Raw genomic sequence first — 18,123 nt, 5'->3', positions numbered from 1 at the left:
GGAAGTACCTGAGATTCGCTCTTGAGCGTGTCTTGAACTACTGAGCACAGGCTGCAAAAGAAAACTTGCCATGAATACAGGATCATATTTAGTTCCTATTTCTGGTTAATATCTGTCTGATGGCCCCAAAACTCACCACCTTTATTAGGGAGATGGGGGGGGTGGGAACCAAACCCCTGTGCTGGGATTTACCCTTTTTTGATGCCGAAGAATTAGGTTGACCAGAGCCCAGATGGAGTTAGAGCCTGCTGTAATTTTGGTGGGAAAGCCCTTAAAGCCTTTGAGGAGTCATGGCAGACCAGTGTAGCAGTAGGAGGAGAAGCATTGCAGAAAAGGCTGGAGTTTGAAGCAGGCACTTGGTTTCTGTTGAACACCTGCTTTGGGTAAAAGGAAGCCGGTTTGGGTTACTCAGTTCCCTTCTTCACCAAGGAGCCACGCACATGGAGCTCGCTGGAAGAAAGGGCCTTGTTCCTGGCACACTTCTTCCACTACTCATGGAAGAAACAGATGAATCCTCATTGTTCTCCCTCTGTAAGATGGATGACCTTTTAAATGTGAAAAGGTTTCCAGTGTTCTCCGTGTGTGAAGTGCTGCTTGCGTTTTGGCTGTGCAGGGACTGAAGGAAAAAGGCATTAAGGATGTAAAGAAGCAAAAATTCAGATACAAAGGACTGAAAATGTTAATTGGAGAAGCAGGGATGAGAGGTGACTGGCAACTGTGTGTGTGTTAGTGCACCTGCAGAGGACCTGAGGACTCAGGGCATGTGCTTGCCCAGCGAGGCTGGTCTTGCTGGATGATGCAGAGTAGCATCACTCTGCCTGTGGGCAGAGTTGGAGCAGAGCTGGGTGCTCTCCCTGCTGCCCACGGGACCCTCCTAGCAGGACACAGGGCCTGGGCTCTCCTGGGCTGTACCTGAACAGCGTGCTGGAGCTGTGGTTTGTAGGAGAGTAGCTTAGAGCGGAGGAAAAACCTTACAAAACCTTTTCACAGTGCCTAGAAAAGACTAGCAGGTGTTTTAGATGAAAGTTTACATGCTAACCCGATGGAGCCAACCTAAAAAAAAAAAAAGGTCTCTTTCTCTTGAGAAGATGTTTGTGTGAAGAAAGGCTCCAAGCTGCTGTGCCCACAATAAGGCATGAAGCAGAGTATTTCCCACGAGATGGCACTATTGCCTTATGCAGAGAAAAAGCACGTTTTCGCTTCAGCTCCAGTTTTAAAAGCTGATTGCCAAAGAGAGGTTTGCAAATAAATCTATAAATGTTACAGATTTGAGCCATATCGAGAGATGCCAAATGGAGAATTAGCTTGATGATTGATCTGTTAATGGTTGCTGCCTGATAAGGATGTGAAAAATCCTGATATATGGCTGATGAGATGAACATCACTATCAATCCATTACTAGAGGAACTGTTTTGGGTTTAGCATTTTTTGGGGTCAATTTTTCAAAATCACTGTGGCTCTCTTGGCTCTCTAAAATTAATGGTATTTACCTGGTCATACTCTGACTGATCTTCTGAAAGAACTTCTACTTTAAAAACAAACAAACTGAGAATCACATTGAAAATTAACTACTTTTAACATTTGTCCATTTTTTATTAATTCTAGTTCTTATCTAGTTCAAGAACATGTTGGCTTGTAAACCTGTTACATTTTGAGAGATTGTTCAGTTGTAATGGCTGGGTGGCAAGTTGCTCTATTTTTTCCTTTGTCTATGACTGGAAAAGGTGTTTTCCTACTAAATTCTGTGAAGTCTCTTAATCAGAAGCATACTCCCTGTCTTTAGCTGCACCTTCTGTTGATTTTTCTAATCAAAGATGGGTCAGTCACATCTTCTGAATCATCAGGATAGAGCTGGAAGGAGTCCTGCCATCACAGCAACTGCTTTGTGTAATCAGGTTCTTAATCTTATTCACTGCTGTTTTAAAAACAAGTCTGTTTTGCACCATGCTCTGTCTCTTTTTGCAGTGCTGTTCCAGAATTTCACTTCTCTAATGCTTGGAAATTTTCTTCTGATTCCCAGCCTAAATTTGTTCACTTCCAGGATATATCACTTTGTTCTTTTGCCAGTATCATTCTTTATCTGCAGAAGTCCTTGTTCCCTCCTCGGTATTTGCCCTACTGATGAGAGCAGTCATCTCTTCTCTTAGATTTTGTTTCTCTAGGCTAAAAAGCCAAATCTTTCCATTTCCTCTGAAGAGAGAGAGGCTCTTCATTCCCTTGATTACCCAGTTTGGGTGGCCCTGGGTGTATTTCTGTTTCAAACCATCTTTCTTGAGCACAGGTGACTAGAAATGGTGCACAGTATTCAGGAGAAGGCCTGACAAGAGCTTTGCATCATATATTTATCAATTTCATTGTATCATTGCAGCATCTCTGTGGGAAGTGTCTCAGTATCTGTGATTAATTAATAACCTTTATAATAAAGGTTCAAATTGGTCCTTGGTTCAAGTTGATGAGCCTTTTCCCCCTAGAACGTAAATTATGTGGGTGCTTCATTTTCCATCTCTAAAAGCCTTTCATATGGGCGGCATGGTTGTTTTAGAAATGCTGAACTTCAGACATCCATTTGCACACATACTACAACAGCGGTGTCTGTAGGTGCCGCGATGTGTCATGGTGTGTTCCTCTATTACTAAAAACTACCACAGGGTGATGCCTTGCATTAAGTTGCCTGAGCAGAATATACCAGTCAACATTACAGAGTTTTAGCAGCAATAGAAGAAACTGCCCAGAGCTTGATGGTACAAAGGAAAATATCTCATTAACTCTATATTTACCCACTTTGCCAAGGGAAGAAATAAATGCTAAGAGTGTCACTATAAACTTGCTGAAATATAGGGTACCAATCAACAGAGAGAAGGTCTCTGTCAGTGTTAACAGAATTAAATACTATAAATTTCTCATGAAAAGAATGTAATTTGTGTACCTGAAGGTTTCCAGTGAGAGTTTAAAATAAAAATTGAAATATTTTATAAGTTGTCTAACTCCTGACCTTTTGATTGATCAATGACAAGGCTCTCATTTCTTGAGAAATGCTTTTTTTCCTCAGTCATATTTGTCCATCTCTTAAATATGCTGAGGGATGTCATAGCCATCTCCACAATACATGTATGTCACTTGTCACGGACAAAGTACCTATGTAAAAGTATTTTCTGTGATGATCATAGATTTGTGCTGTTTCCCTTTCAGTCCCAGGCCACCCAGAGCTTTGAAGTCTGTTTTCTTGGTTGGATGGGACTTTCTCCAGGCTAGGGATGATTTGGTGCCTTCGCTTTGTGTCTGAACTATACGACCAGTAATAGCTGAGCAGGCAACGTGTATGGGGCTGCATTTGTCACTGAAATATCCTGTTAATGTATATAAGTCTCTGTGCACCCACAGGATACGGTTATTGTGCCCATGGTTCTTCCTCCACGTTTCATCTACTGTACAGCTCCTTGCCTCTTGTGGACTAAAATCTTCAGGGCAGGGACAGTTTCTTAGCAATGCCAGTGCAGCCAGGCTGGATTTCGCAGGTGATGTGTCTGCACAGCAGATGCGGCCTTACCGTTATCACTGGTCGGTGCAACATGCTCCCCTCATCCCATGGGACGGCTGTGGGCCCATCTGCCTTCCCTCTGCATGGCATCAATTGCTATCTGTGTCCAGGTATTGTGCAGTTTGAACAGCTCTGTCATCCAAAATAAATAAAAACAATCCGGGCATCTGGATGAGTGTTTGCATGCACAAATTACAACGAGCAATAAAGGCAGGGAGGGAGGATTACAGGGAATATGATCAAAAGGCAGGTTGCTGCTACACAGAAAGCCTCCCTAAATCACCCATGAAATGCAAGGGGTTCTTTAAGCATTCCTGCAGGTAACTGTACAATTTCCCCCTGTTTTTAACTACACTTAAAGGTAGCCTCCTCTTATGTCCCTGAAGCACAGAGTGCACGCAGGGAACAAAGCTGTTTGGGAGACTTGGCTGAGCCAAGGACAGGAGGTTTTCACAAAGGTTTTTCCCCAGAGCTGCTGTCTGGGAGACTTCTCAGGACATGAATAGATGGGCTGTTCTTATCATCTGGGATTTTTTTTTTTGTTTTGTTGTGGGTTTTTTGTTTTGTTTTGTTTTGTTGTTTGGTTTTTTTACCCCGGCCTTGTAATAATATCAGATAAATAAAGACTTCAGCGAATGCAACGAATGGTGAAAGTTGCCTGAGAGAAATTGCTTTTGGCAACTGTTCCTTCTAATTAAAATGAAAGTCTGAAAAGCCTTAGTCTTTGGGAACAATTAATAAACTGCCAGCACTAGATAAGATACAGATAATTCCTTGTGCCTATTAACTGCTTCCTACAACAAGCACATGTGTGTTCAGCAAAATGCAGACTGACCCTGGCATGGTAGGAAGGAGGAAGTTCTGATTAAAATGAGGGCAGCACCTGTTACCTGCCCTGCTGAGCAGGCCAGCGCTTTCCCACCTTCCTGCTAGCAATGATAGTATTAATAGAAATTTTTGATTCTCAAAGACTCTCAAACTGTCCTCAGGACCCTGCAGTGGCCATCAAGGGACTTTGTTCTGGTTGCTTAGATGCAGCAGCTACATTTTTGTAAGCATTTGCATGGATGGCCAGACAGAAATAAAGAGAAAATAAAGAGAAAATAAAGAGATATTCTCCCCCTCTGAGGTCCAAGGTACCAGTTTTCCCCCTGGGAGTTAAATGCTGATATGGAGTGGTCAAAGACACAGGCATGCAGGAGCTCCAAGTTGTGTTTAGAGCTACTGATTTCCCATCGTGTTAAATAATTTGCAGTCATGATGCCAAAATCCTGAGGAAATCTGTCCTTTCTGCCTTCTGAAGGGGCAACCTCAAGCCCAGGATGCTTGTGAGCCCTCAGTGCAGGGACAGGGCATGCTTAGCCGCTGGAGAGCTGGGGGCAGGCAGCTAGCAAAGGTCCTAGGAGAGGCTCTGCACCCTGAGATTTGGCCCAGGGACCTCAGAGCCTATGTCCACCCTCTGTCCCAGCTCAGGAGGCCAAAAGTGTGTTGAGAAAGCACCAAGGAGGAGCAGCAGACAAGACCCATGCATGCACATGTGTGAGGGGGGCACATGTGTCCCCCAGGAAAAACCATGCTACCATGCTGCCAGGGGCTTCGGGAAGCACTGCTGGATTTACGGCACCCTGGCAGTGGAAGATGTGCCCCCAAAACCTAAGAGTTGGGGCTGTGGGGGGAGGTGCACAGGGAGGCAGCTCAAGGAAGTCTCTGGAGGGCAGCCGTGGATCCGCACATAGGGAGGGACATGCTGGACCCTGTGGGACCCAGATGAGGCAGAGGCAGGGAAAGAAGGGAAGTTTGGAGCCTATTATCTTCATATGGAGAATGCATGAGCCAGGGGGGTGGGAGAGCTGAGGATGTACATGTGCATGCATGAAAGGGAGAGAGGCAGGGAGCAGCCAGTCTGCTTGTCTCAGAAACAGCAGAAGCAGGGGGTTCAGGCAATGCCTTCTAAGTAAAACCAACTGTAAGCAGTGTTTCAGACAGCAAGGAGTGAGAGTTGAAGATGACAGATCAATGTCATCATCCAGGCTGGGGGTGCAGACCTCACCCCCAGCTCATGGGAGAGGTCCTGACAGCGAAAGCATGGATATATAAACTGGTGGGTACTTAAGAAGAAAAAAAAAATAAAAAAGCATAGCACAAACTAAAGGGGCTGGTTGGCATATCCATTCCAAGCAGGCAGAAATGCCATGTAGGGGCATCTGTGTGTAGGACAGGGACCATGCTCAGGGGATGGCAGCCCCATGGGAAGACCCGACCCAGCCCTGGAATTGCTCAGGTGCCATGAGCCATCTTGCCTTGCTGTCTGGGTTGCAGCTCAGGCAGATTTCCTCAACCAAGGCTCAAAGACGTGTAGAAAAACTGAATTAAGCAAGCTGTGTATAAGAAGGTATTCCCAGAACTTGCTTTAGCCACGGGCACAACCTAATGGTTGAAGTGACTGCAGAGCAGCTGTGCTGCTCCTCCACTGCGGGGCGTTGGTTCAAGGGAGGGATTTATTCTGGCTATACTATAGCTCAGGGTGCAGCCACAAGCCTGTTTTTCCTTTGCTTTGTCTGCAGTAATGAGGGTCTGGGCCCAAGGCTGGTCTCTGACTAGCCTCATTCCCAGAATAACTCTTCTCCCAGCCTCCTCTGCCCCCCAAGAAAAAAAATCTTAATCAAATATATAAACACTGGCAGCCTTCAGGTTTGTGTTTCTTTCTGAGCCTAATTTAAATGAACAGCAGACATTTTATGGGCTTTTCCAAGTGAACCTACAGGGGCTTATTTGCTCGAGTCTGACTTTCTGACAGCTCTCTGCAAGCCTAATCAAAACCAGACTTACTCTCATACAAAGCAGACTAATATATATTCACGCAGCTACAAAGAACCAGCCTAAATGTAGTAAGTCATAAACCACTGCCACGGCAGCGATCATTCAGTCATGTGCATTTACCTCACTTGGATTTTGGAACAAGGGGTGCATTTGTTTTGTTCCCATTGTACAAGGAAAGTTGTAGTGGCGACGAGCCAAGTAAACATGCCTTATGTCTAGAAAATGCCCCACATGTGTAACTTGGAGTTTGTAGCTGCAACATGGGGGATGCCTCTTCCCTCCTCTACCCACAGGTAGGAACGCTGAGTTGATGTCTCCTGCGGTGAGGTGCGCCCAGGTGCCTTAGAGGAAGCGGCTGGGGGGAAGGTGTTCCCTTTGGGCTGGACAGGACAAACTTTAGGACCAAGCTAGATTTAAGGGAGATTTGTCTTTAACAGCTTTGCAGTGTGTCATTCTTCAATACATAGACCATATTTCTGAAATATTCCCAAGACTTCCCTTATTTAGACAAATTCTGGATGGCACAGTTAAGGTATGTAATACTGTGGCAACATTAAATACTTAAAATGTCTTGACGGAGAGTTATACACTGACCTCTAAAAGAAGACTTTTTAGAGGACTATTTTCTATTTCTAATTATCCCACAGTGTTCACATCACATAATATCACCTTTCTCTGTACAAGGATGTGTTCACGTTCAGTTCCTGACATCTGGAAGAAATTTCTCCTTATCTAGCATGTGCATTTTCAAGTGAAATGTGAAAAGAAGTGCTGAACTGATAAAGCAGGGATGTACCTTTGGGCTGGACCAAATGGTGATGTGCTGCAAAGGAGAAAGCGTTCTGCCCAAGACAAGGAGGAAGGGAAAGAAAATCTGCAGGACTGGGCCAAGCTGGAGGAATGGTAATCTCTTGTGCCTGTCCGGAAGTCTGTTTAGCCTTCCTTCACCTAACAGGGACCTTAAGTTTGTCTGAAGCTGGAGAGACTTCAGGCAGGTTTGGAGTTTGAGGTTTTCTGCCTAAGTTAGCTTACAGTGTTTCCAGTTCCTCTGTTAAACTGTTGTGTGACTGAAACTCTTACCTGTTAGAAGACAGCCAGCACTGGCCACAGCTTGTATAGTATGATCCACCTGGTTTCCTTAAACCTTTTTCCTTTTAATAAAATCAGCTATTCCTTGCTGAAACCACAGTTTAGCACTTGCTGTACTGCCTTAGTGATTTTAGGGTTGCTGATTGCTTTTACCTAAAAAGCCCACATTATTTGTGACTACCTGTTGCAATTAGTCTAGAGGAGAGATTTCAGCTCGTGGGCTAAGACTCCTTCAAACATTGCGCTTGTTCAAAGGGCGAGTATTGGCACAAGGCTTTGAGATGCCCTTTCTGCTGGCTTCCAGTGATTTGGAAGAAAATGCCTGAATCTAGAGAAAAGTTGTCTTGCCTGACTCATTCAAAACCAGCGCCTGTTCATTACCGTTGTGCAGAACACATTGAATTGGGCTCTTGGGATTTGGTGGTATGTGAGGTCTGTTTGGCACAGGTTGCAGGAGAATGTCCTCCATGGAGAGCAGTAACAGGATCAAGATATGTAGTTGCAGCATCACCTATGTGGTCACGTTCGATTGCCATAGGTTGTTTTGGGTGGATGTACAACTGATAACAAATTCATTTTGGTTTGTTTGGTTTTTTAGTGACTTGCACTGAGCATAAGGTGAAGAACAACTTCATCTGTGTAGATTAGTCTGGGATTTTTTTTTTCCTGGACACTCTTTTAGAGTGTTCAGATCTGCAGTTTTGATTCAGGATCTATTTAGCTGAGAAATTTTGGGGGTGTGTTATTTTTTTGCTTGTGTTTCCTACTTTGTACAAAGCCAGCACACAGACAAATGTAATTAACTGTGTGGGCCAGGTATTTTCCCTGAAATAATTATTTTTCACTGCTCCCTGCACAGTATTATTACTGATTTTTTTTTTTTAATATGTTGTAACCATTTGATATGTTTTCCAGGTTTGGTGTCTCTCAGTGCAATGCATTACTGTATAACTTGCTTTTAGAAGGGTGGATGACTACAGATAAAACATTATCTTGATTTAAATGTATGGAAGTGTCTTTTATTCTTGTTTTTTATAAGTAATATCCAGTTTTGGCATAAGAACACCCATGCAGTATAAATCAAATGCTTTTAGATACTTAGACTTTTCATCATTTTTTAAAAATGTGGACGTGTTGACATTTTCTGAAACCACCTTTAAAGTCTTTTTGGATGGACCATTTGTACTGCATCTTTTTTAGGCTTTCATTTTAATCTTTCAGTCTGTCCAGTTTTATAGGTGTCATGGTGACTCTTGGAAACAGGAATTTCTTTTTGTTGCTGTTTTAAACAGACAAAGTGATAGTAATAGCTGACTGAAAAACACCAGACTTTGGTAGGGGTTTTTTTACATTTCTGTGTAGAAGATGAAATAATTGGAACCCTCTGGATGGCTTTTTAGCAAGACTACTTTTCACTCTGGACAGGAAAAAAGAGGTAATCATATTACTCTCTTATTGCATACACTTTTAGGAGTTTTAATGGTGGTTGTTGCGCTGGATTGGAATAAAATGCAAACTTATTAAAATTGTAGTGCCCCGTTATGCAGTAATTTGGTCAACATTTGAAGGGTCTCACCGGGGACTGATTTGCAGCCTGGCTTCTGGTGCCTTCCCACCCCTCAAGAGACGAGGGCAGTACAGAGAACAGAAGACATTTTTACAGCTGTACACTGAATTTTGTATCATGCAGGCTCATGGAGTGCAAAAAACCTTGTTTAACAAAAGAAAAGCCATTTTCCAGGAATGTTGAAAGAGTGGCACTTAATATATCAAAGGTTTCATTTGCAAAATGTTGGCCAGGTAGGATATCCATAAAAATGTGTGCACAGGAGAATATTCCTCTTGCATGTGCACCTGGCTACACAGAAGACTCTACTGATTTGTGCCCTTCCTTTCTGTGAGAAGAAATAAAAAGGCTCATACTAAGTAATTTTATACAGAATATCATCAAGTCAATCTTTAAAGAGCCCTTCAATGTAAAAGCAGTAATTTTGCCTGTGCCCTTGTATTAATGATAAGTAGTGAAGCTCTGTGTACACCTGAGGAAGTGGCTCTTTTGGAAATCGAATGCCTTATCTTATATTGGCATAGCGGAACATACAGTAATAATATTAAATCAGATTACATTGAAGAAATGAGATCTGCATTGTTTGGAGACAGCAGGTTCATTAGTAAAGGAAGGAGGCATAGTAATTCACAAGATCAAATTGATAAAAGCAGCAACCTCGTGGACTGAATTTAGCCATTCCCTTACCCACTTCTCACAGGAAACCCTGATCCTGCAGAAGAGAGTGCAGCCACATGAATGAAGTGTGAGTGAGTTTGCCTCTTGCCAGTAATAGCAATCATTTCTTTGGATCATTAGAAAGTGATTTTGAGACCCTGTCTGGGTAGGTTTTCTGCTTCTTGTGTAAATAGTCTTCTCCTTTCCCATTGCACCGACTCTGAGATAGAATATCAAAATCCAAACTCAGTTTTCATGCAGGTGGTGCTGGAAGTCATTATCAATGCCTCTAAGTATTTGTGGTGATGTAAATACAGTTTGGGTGCTACGTGTCACTGCAGATCACAGTCTGGTAATGACCTAGTAGGTGAACTATCTAACGGCACCTTTCGTTAAAGGGCTGTTTAGTGAACAGTAGCAGTAAGAAGGTTTTCTTCTGGACACAGAGCATCAAGGTATGTGGTTTTTGGACCTTCTGTTTAGACGTACCCCAGATGTGCTCCTTGCTGCTTGGCAGTCACCGCATTCCACAGACAGCTCTTTGATAATGATAATATTAGCAAAATTCTAGTTACTGATGGGGCACAGCAGCTTTCAAGTATACAATTTCCTGTTTGAAAAGAAGGAGATTCAGGTATGTTTTTTCTTTATTGTCTTACTAGGATGATTGTCTTAGTTGCAGCTCTTTAGAAGGAGGAAAACAGAAAGTGATACATACACAGACTATATTTTTGCTACCTGTATCTGACTGCCAGCAGATAACAGCAAAATGTATGTTTCACTACTGCTAAGCTATTTTTCTTTCTTTAAACCTGGATATTATGCCAAAGTTTTCTTTTTCTTTCTTTATTTCTTCTAAAATAAGGTATATGTAAGGGAAAATTGAAGTCTTCTGCTGAGTTATTTCTTGCCAAGATTTTTCAGCTGCAGGATATAGCAAAGGCCAAACTCTTTGGAACTTATTAGGACTGTCAGTATAATCAAGGGGAATTGCATGCTGAGAAAGTTATGAATCTATGCCATAGTGCCCTTGTGTAATGGATGTCTACACACTTACATATGTTAGTTATGCCAGGGTGCTGTGGCATAGCTCCATATTTTTCTTCAAATGCAATTGCTTTTAATTGCTGTGTATGTGTGTACGTACACGGGAGAGAGAGAGAAATATCTCCTCCCCCTACGTTGTCTAATTCTTTGAAGGCAGCATCTGCTCATAATGAGGTGGCCATTGATAGGCAGATGTTCCGAAGCTGGGTTTAACTATAGCATAAATTTAGATTTTGATAATTCCTTTGTATTTGGACATGGCACTTTCAAAACACCATATATTTTGCATTTTGGAAAGGCAGAAACATAAATGCTTTCATTTTCTCTCATACTTTAGCCTGAATAGTGGGGTGTTCAAATGATGAATTCCTTTGTCAGGAGCCGCGTTCTACAGCAGAGCCACAGTTTCCAGTGGAAATGAAAGCTGCATTTGTTCAGAGCTCTCTCTGCCTTGACCTATATGTGCAATTCACCAGCATCCTTACCATAGTTCCCATCAGGATTTATAAGGTTTTTGTTTACCAGAAGTTCTTAGGAGGAAGACATGGCCTTCACTCAAATAAAACATGTAACAACACTCAAAGCCAAAGCAGCTTTTATCAAAATAGTTTTAAAGGTCCCGCTTACAGCAAAATATGTCAGGAAATATGTGCTTGATTCAGAAAGTCCAACCTACATTGTTTTGTCTGACACTGCAGGAGGGGAGAGAGGGGGACAAGACTAAATGTAAAGTGGTTGCAGGAGGATGTTGCCTGTGTTACATCACCTTCCCTTTCCCAGTGGGAATCTTCCTGAGGGACAGTACAAACAGCAGGTTTCAGGCTGTGAAAGGGGACAGGCCCCTAGCCATGGCCGTCTGCCACTCAGCTGGGCTCTGAGCCTTGTCCAGCATCAGCCACGTAAGTCCTAGATCCCTGTATTCTTTGGCTTGCCTGCCCTGCACTTTGAGGGGGACACTCCTGCACACAGCTTGCCTGGTGCTGGGGTGGCCCCCAGGATAGGCACATGGATAGGCAGAGGACAGCTAAGGGACAAGCATGTCCAGTGCTCCCAGGAGCCCAGAGGCTTTCTGGGCTGGTCCACAGAGCTGAGATTAACTCAGAAGTGCATTATCCTGCATAATTCCCAATGGGCTTTGACAGGATGCTGATGGAGAGTAGGTCCTTCTGCTGGACAGTCTGCTGGCCAAGGATGTGCTCTGGCCCAAGGAGACCATGCATTGCTTGAGAGCTTGGACTCCACTCTAAAGTGAAGTAGGGTCAAAAGACTCCCCTCTTTTTAATTTGAGGTTTGGGGGACTCTTGGGTTTCAAAGGTTTGACTCAGAGAGTAATCCCTGGCAAGACAGGCAGTTTAATTGTGAAGCTGCTATAGTCTTCCAGAGTTACAAAACTATATAGGACTGTGCGGTTTTGTACTGTATAGCTACACAGTACACATGGTGGGATTCAGCTGGGTGAGCTCCAAAGCAACATTTTGTCTCTTATTGATAATTATTTGATATAGACAAATGAAGGAAGCCACCCCTCCAGACAAACCCTGGTTAGCTTTTCAAGCTGTGAGATAATTTGTCCATAGTTAAACAGAAGATATTTATAGAGACATTAGCTGGTTGTACAAAATAGTTCAGAAGTTTGTTTAGAAGTGATTGAAATCAGCTGTTACTGAACTGAAAAACCAACCACACAAGCTAAGTCTACAGCCCTTGGTTGGTCTGTTGTCTGTTAATGTCGTGCTTTCTTCTTCCAGCAACATTACCAATTCAGGGCAGTAACATCAATCTCCTGTCTTTCATTGGTGGCTATTAATAAATCAAGGATTAAACTCATCATTGAAGAAGGGCAATTTCAGTGGTTTTTAATGAGAAACTGCTCCAGCTTTTATATTAAAAGCTATTAAAATAATGCCATGTTTGAGGAGTCAAGCACTCACACATCAGGAAAACCAGGAAAACCCCAGCCAGAGCCTCCTTGTCTGGCACTTGTAAACTGAGCAAAAGTGAGTGATATGGGAGTAATGGAGGCCCATTCCCTGGCAGAGTCCTGCAGGTCAACATCTGCTATTGCAGTAAGCTACAATTAAGAAAATTATGGGAGCAGTGTGAACTAGGCTGTTGTGCCCCCATCCTGCCCTGCTGGCTGCCCTGTACAAGCTCTGATCGCTTTTGTTCTGACAGCCTTTCTTCCACCCCTCAGCAAGTTATGGGTCCAAATACAATGGTGTGAGTGAGTAGAGCAAAAAAATGTCATTAGGGTAATGAACTGAACCTGTCTCCTGTGAAAAGGCCCTTTCCAGACGATGCAATTCCCACTGAAGGCAGCTACGCTCCACTGGTGCCCTTCCTCTGGGCCATTTCTGGAGTATATTGCTAAACAGAAGCATTGCTTTTCCTCCTATAAAATACTAAAACAGATCACTGATTTCAGGGAATTAATCGCTAGGTTGATAAGCATCAAGTTGGTAATATTTTATTTTGGAGGTTTTTTTTGTGTTTGCTTTTCTTTCTTCTTACATTTAAGTAATTACCATTAGTTAATTAACATACTTAATTTGCCAATATTTAAATAACCTAAGATAACCTCTCTTACAGCATACTCCTTTATGAGATACCGGTGACCCCTCCACAGCACAACCAGGCACCTGCAGCCCTGTTTAATACCTGAGCAGCTCAGAGCTGTGCTCTACCTGGGTATATTCCGTCATGGGAACATCATGGCTTTGACCTGTAATGGGGGTGCCATATGGTTTGATGTCTCCCAGTGGTGGCTGGATCCCTGGGGACACACTTCCTTGATGAATAGCATGTAAAATGCTTTCATAACAAAAAATGCCAAAGATGCCTTTAAAATATTTCAATGAAAAGCACCTTACCATGGGGTAAAAGGAAAACCTCCCCATATTTAATCTCAAAGTCAGAAGTTTATTGCTGATGTTTACACAGATGCCATAGAGCTGGAGCCACTGCACATCTGGGGAGTAGGCGGCTAAATCTCCCTTTCACTTTTTTACTGGAAGCATAGTCAGAGGAGGTTGCCTGACAGCATGAATAAATCAACAATTTGTCCACAGGAAACAAGGCGATAGCTGGAATGAAGCATAAATAATGTAATACTAACATGGAGAGATTATTTCATACCTTTTTTTTCAGAGGACTATAGTGAATGGTTTACTGGAAAAATTCTTAGAGAGCTGCTCTAAACACACTGCTATGAATGATCTCTTCACCTCCATGCAAAAGGGTGGATTAACAGGATTCCACATGGCCACAGACAGAGGCAGGGGAAGACGCGGGAGAGAGAACACAACGCGTAAAGACCTTTTGACATGTATCATCCTATCTTTGGTTAGGGGAGTGAAAGAACAGAGAATTTTTGGATTCAGCAACATGAAAAAAATGATTTTGTCTTTTCCATAAAACTTTCCAGGTTATAAGAATGAAGTAGTATGCAATTTTTTATTAATCTGTTTTTCCCCATAAAAAGATCCCATGCCTTACCTTTGACATAAACAGAGTTGCTAAAACTTGCTTAGTCAGAACATTTAAAAACCTATTCCTTCCCAGAATTTTTATTCTCTGAGAACAAGCTCTGTCTCCCCTCTACTTCCTTGTACTTGGACATTGAAGAAGAAGTACCAGACCAAGGGCAGCGATACCATGAAAGCCGTGTTGACACTGAAAAACTCAGCTATTGTCAACAGAACAGGTGGTCTGATGTAGCCAGAAGTGCTACTGAGGGGGCGTCTCAGCAGTCACAGTCATGGCTAAGTAGAGTTTTGTCTTGTGCTCACACTGGTGCCTACTTCATGGAGGGGTTGCACTGCTCACAACCTTACAGTTTGCAGACCATCTTCTGGAAGCACTGACTTGCCAGGTACATCAGGAAGACTCCCAGAAGCCCAGGAAGATGGTCACTGGAGAGCACAAGCTCCTGTTGTTTCCTAAGAAGCTCCAGTAGACCCTGGGAGATCAAATCATTCAAGTGATCCCATTTTGGTCCTTGCTGAGCCAGCAGGGCTCCTGGTACCACTCTGAAAATGCATCGCCAGGCAGCTACGCAGATATGCTAGTCAGAGAGCTAAATCTCCAAGAAATGCTACTGCAGGGAGTTACAACTCAGATTTGAATTCCAACGACTTCCCTTTCGATTATGGGCATATTGTTAGGCTTCCGAGGCAAAATGATTACAACAAAAAGAATTGTGAGTTTTCTGAATCACTAAGTTGTACAAGCCTATTAAAATGCAAAGCATATGCACAGACCAAGGGAGAATACATGAAAGATTCTGGGATAGGCATAGCACTGCTATGAGCGCATTCATGCTACGAGCACATTCATGAGCACTGCTGCTCCTGTCAGAGTCTCTATTTCCCAATTTCTGTGTCTGAGGCTTTTTACTGAAGTAGCCCATGCCTGCTAGGAAACACCAAAGGAGCAATTGCCAGGAGCAATTTTTAGTTCTACAAATAGCATCACGGGAAGGAGGGACCACTTCTCAAGCCAGCCTGCTCCTTTGAGAAACCTGTCAGTTCCTTTCTTCCTACAAAAGCACCTTCAGCTCTTACCAATGCCGTCTGGCTCCCGCTCATGCCAAAGCCTTTGTGTGACTGTCAAATCAAAGTGCTCCAGCTTTTCCAGACAGGTTGCAAATTGTCCCTTAGTACTCCTGAAGGCAAAGAACCCTAGCGGGGCAAAAGGCTCTGTCCTGAACACAAGACTGCCCCAGGAAAGCTGTGCCAAGAGTAATTTATGCTCAAATGTTTCTCCTGGGTGGCATAATTTTTTATCCGTGGAGTCTTAGGTTTTATCATACCAGTCCACCATTGTCTCATGGGGCTTTTTGTGTTCTTGTGTCATAATACTGTCCCCAAACCATATGTGGTACCATCTGTGTCCAATATGAGAACTTCTGAGATTCAAGAAAATCAAGAAAGGAGTGGTCATGAGGGATTTTTAAAATTCCAGAAAAGTTTCACTGCATTCAGGTGACCAGAGAAGTGCTTTCCTGTTTTCACTAAGTGTGTGCAGTTTTTTCAGGATCCTGTAAAAGCCCCAAATGGACTTTCTGTCATGACAGAACACTACAAAGCTCTGCACATCTGTAAAGCTGGAAATTTGGCTGATTCTGCAGTCTTAGTTTGCTTCTAACGGTGGAAATTCCCTCTTTGCTGATTATGCTTCTCTGAATGTTTTTTTTTTTTCAAGCAAGCAACAAGCTGTAATTTAGATGCAGCAAAGATGGTTAGAGAGGTCCATCATGCAGTTATTGTTAGCTATTCCAAAGTGATCTCTGTGTCCTTCAAGCTGCTGTGACCACAGCCTTTTCTATTGGCTAAGACCCGTGCTGTAGGCTTTCCCCTACCTTACAGGTCCACTTATTACTTGCTTTTAAAATCCAGCATGAAAAAAAAGGTGGTCCACTACAGCACCGAGGGTAGCATCCGTGTGTGGTACAGGATACAATTCCTTCACAGTGACTTTGCTTACTTCTCTGTGGCCAACCCTAGATGGTCTCTGATGTCTTTGCTCTTCACCAAGTCATGGCCAAAGGCTCTCTGAACAGTTTTTAATGGCCTGTAATATGAGTTTTCCCTTTTCAACTACCAAATGGTGAGGAAATTTTTTACTGAGCTTCCTCCATATACATCAGTTTTTGCTGGACTGATGCTCTAAAGTTGATAATATTTGAAATAAGGACAAACAAAAAGTATCTTCAAATTACATTGAAGGTATTAATTTAAGATCCACCCCATGATATACTGAGCCAAACTGGATGGAAACTCTGGGATCTTCTATCCTGGAATATCCTTTCTTCTTTTTTCTTTAGTGTTTTTCAGAATTGAGCTCTTCAGGATGGAAACTCCTTTCTGTTCATCTTCCCGGAGACTTATGTGGGCTGGATAACAAACTGACAGAAGTAAGCCTCTTAGCAAATGGACTCCTTAAACCAGCAGATGTTTTCCTTCTTTGAGCTGAGACAATCTGATCTCTACTTCCTGGATCTCTCTAGGTTACAAAAAGGTTGTGAAATTCCTGTCCTAGTAAAGTTCTCTGGTGAGTCCAATTCATTACCTAGGTGGTGACTTTTGAGTGGGATTTTTGAACTTTAGTTTCTTTGTGGATCTAATGCCCTGTAGCTCCATCATGTCATCAGCAGGTCTTACATATGTGCAGAGAAGCCCGGCAGATAGGCAGGCTGGAGTTCATAGAATCATAGAATCATAGAATACCAGGTTGGAAGGGACCTCAGTGATCATCTGGTCCCACCTTTCTTGGCAAAAGCACAGACTAGACAAGATGGCCCATCACCCTCTTCAGCTGAATCTTAAGTGTTTAGCATTGGGTTGAATTTGTGGTGAAAACAGAAGCACAGAGACCAGGAGAGGCATGGGCTCAGGGGTAGAGCAAGGACGTAGATAGCATTGAGCCTGAAGGCCAGGGTGTTAGACAGCCATAGTGAGGGCTAACCAAAGCCTCAGTCAGTGGGGTCAGGCAAATCTGGTGCACAAAGGTTTTTGGGCTGAAGCACAAAGAGGGAAGATCACAGCAAATAGACAGGATCTGGGCAGACAGAAAGCTCTCATGAAGACTCATTTGGCCATTGCTGGCTGTGAGCTGTTGTTTTGCAGAGGATTTCTGCTTGTATTGAAGGCAGAGGAATGGCCACCTGAAGAATCAGTCACTCCAGCAAGACTCATGTTAGGACCTTCTATATTGGCGTAAAAGATCCCAACCTCTTCCATTTCTTGGAAAGTCTGTTCCTCGACAGGTTTCTGATCATACAAGTGACTTGCTTTGCTCCTTGAGTATGGAAAGCTATAATACTTACCTGCCTTACTGCTGCTTCAATATGAAGCTTGAGAGATTTCTGGATATGGCTTTAGTTCCCTTTTGCAGCATCTCTAGCCTTTATTTCAGATCTTGTTTTAATTCCTTTGGGATATCTTTTCCTAATAAACCCTTCTGCTCTTTGTTCTGCCTTCTTTCCACTACAGCCATGGTTTCTCCCCTTGAAAATTAGTTTCCTCTTCTATTGTTTTATTCCAAAGAATAGCCAAAACTTGGTGTTCTGAAGGTTGTTTAATTAATGGGGAAAATAGTTGAGGGAGTCAGTTATTTCTCTGGTGAAATCACCTTATTTTTAAAGAACCTACAAAATTCATAGGTTTGAACACAAGAGCACTTCAACAACAGATGATTATTTCTTTTCTTACAGTCATGTGCTGGTGTTGGCTGGGATAGAGTTACTTTTCTTCATAGTAGCTCATATGGGGCTATGTTCTGGATTTGTGCTGAAAACAGTGCTGATGACACAGAGATGTTTTCGTTACTGCTGAGCAGGGCTTACACAGAGTCAGGGCCTTTTCTGCTCCTCACACCACCCCACCAGTGAGTGGGCTGGGGGTGC

The sequence above is a fragment of the Phalacrocorax aristotelis genome, chromosome 4, assembly GCF_949628215.1.
Source record: "Phalacrocorax aristotelis chromosome 4, bGulAri2.1, whole genome shotgun sequence".
Classification (NCBI taxonomy): Eukaryota; Metazoa; Chordata; class Aves; order Suliformes; family Phalacrocoracidae; genus Phalacrocorax; species Phalacrocorax aristotelis.
The sequence above is the reverse complement of the archived record's forward strand: the minus strand, read 5'-3'. Positions refer to the sequence as shown.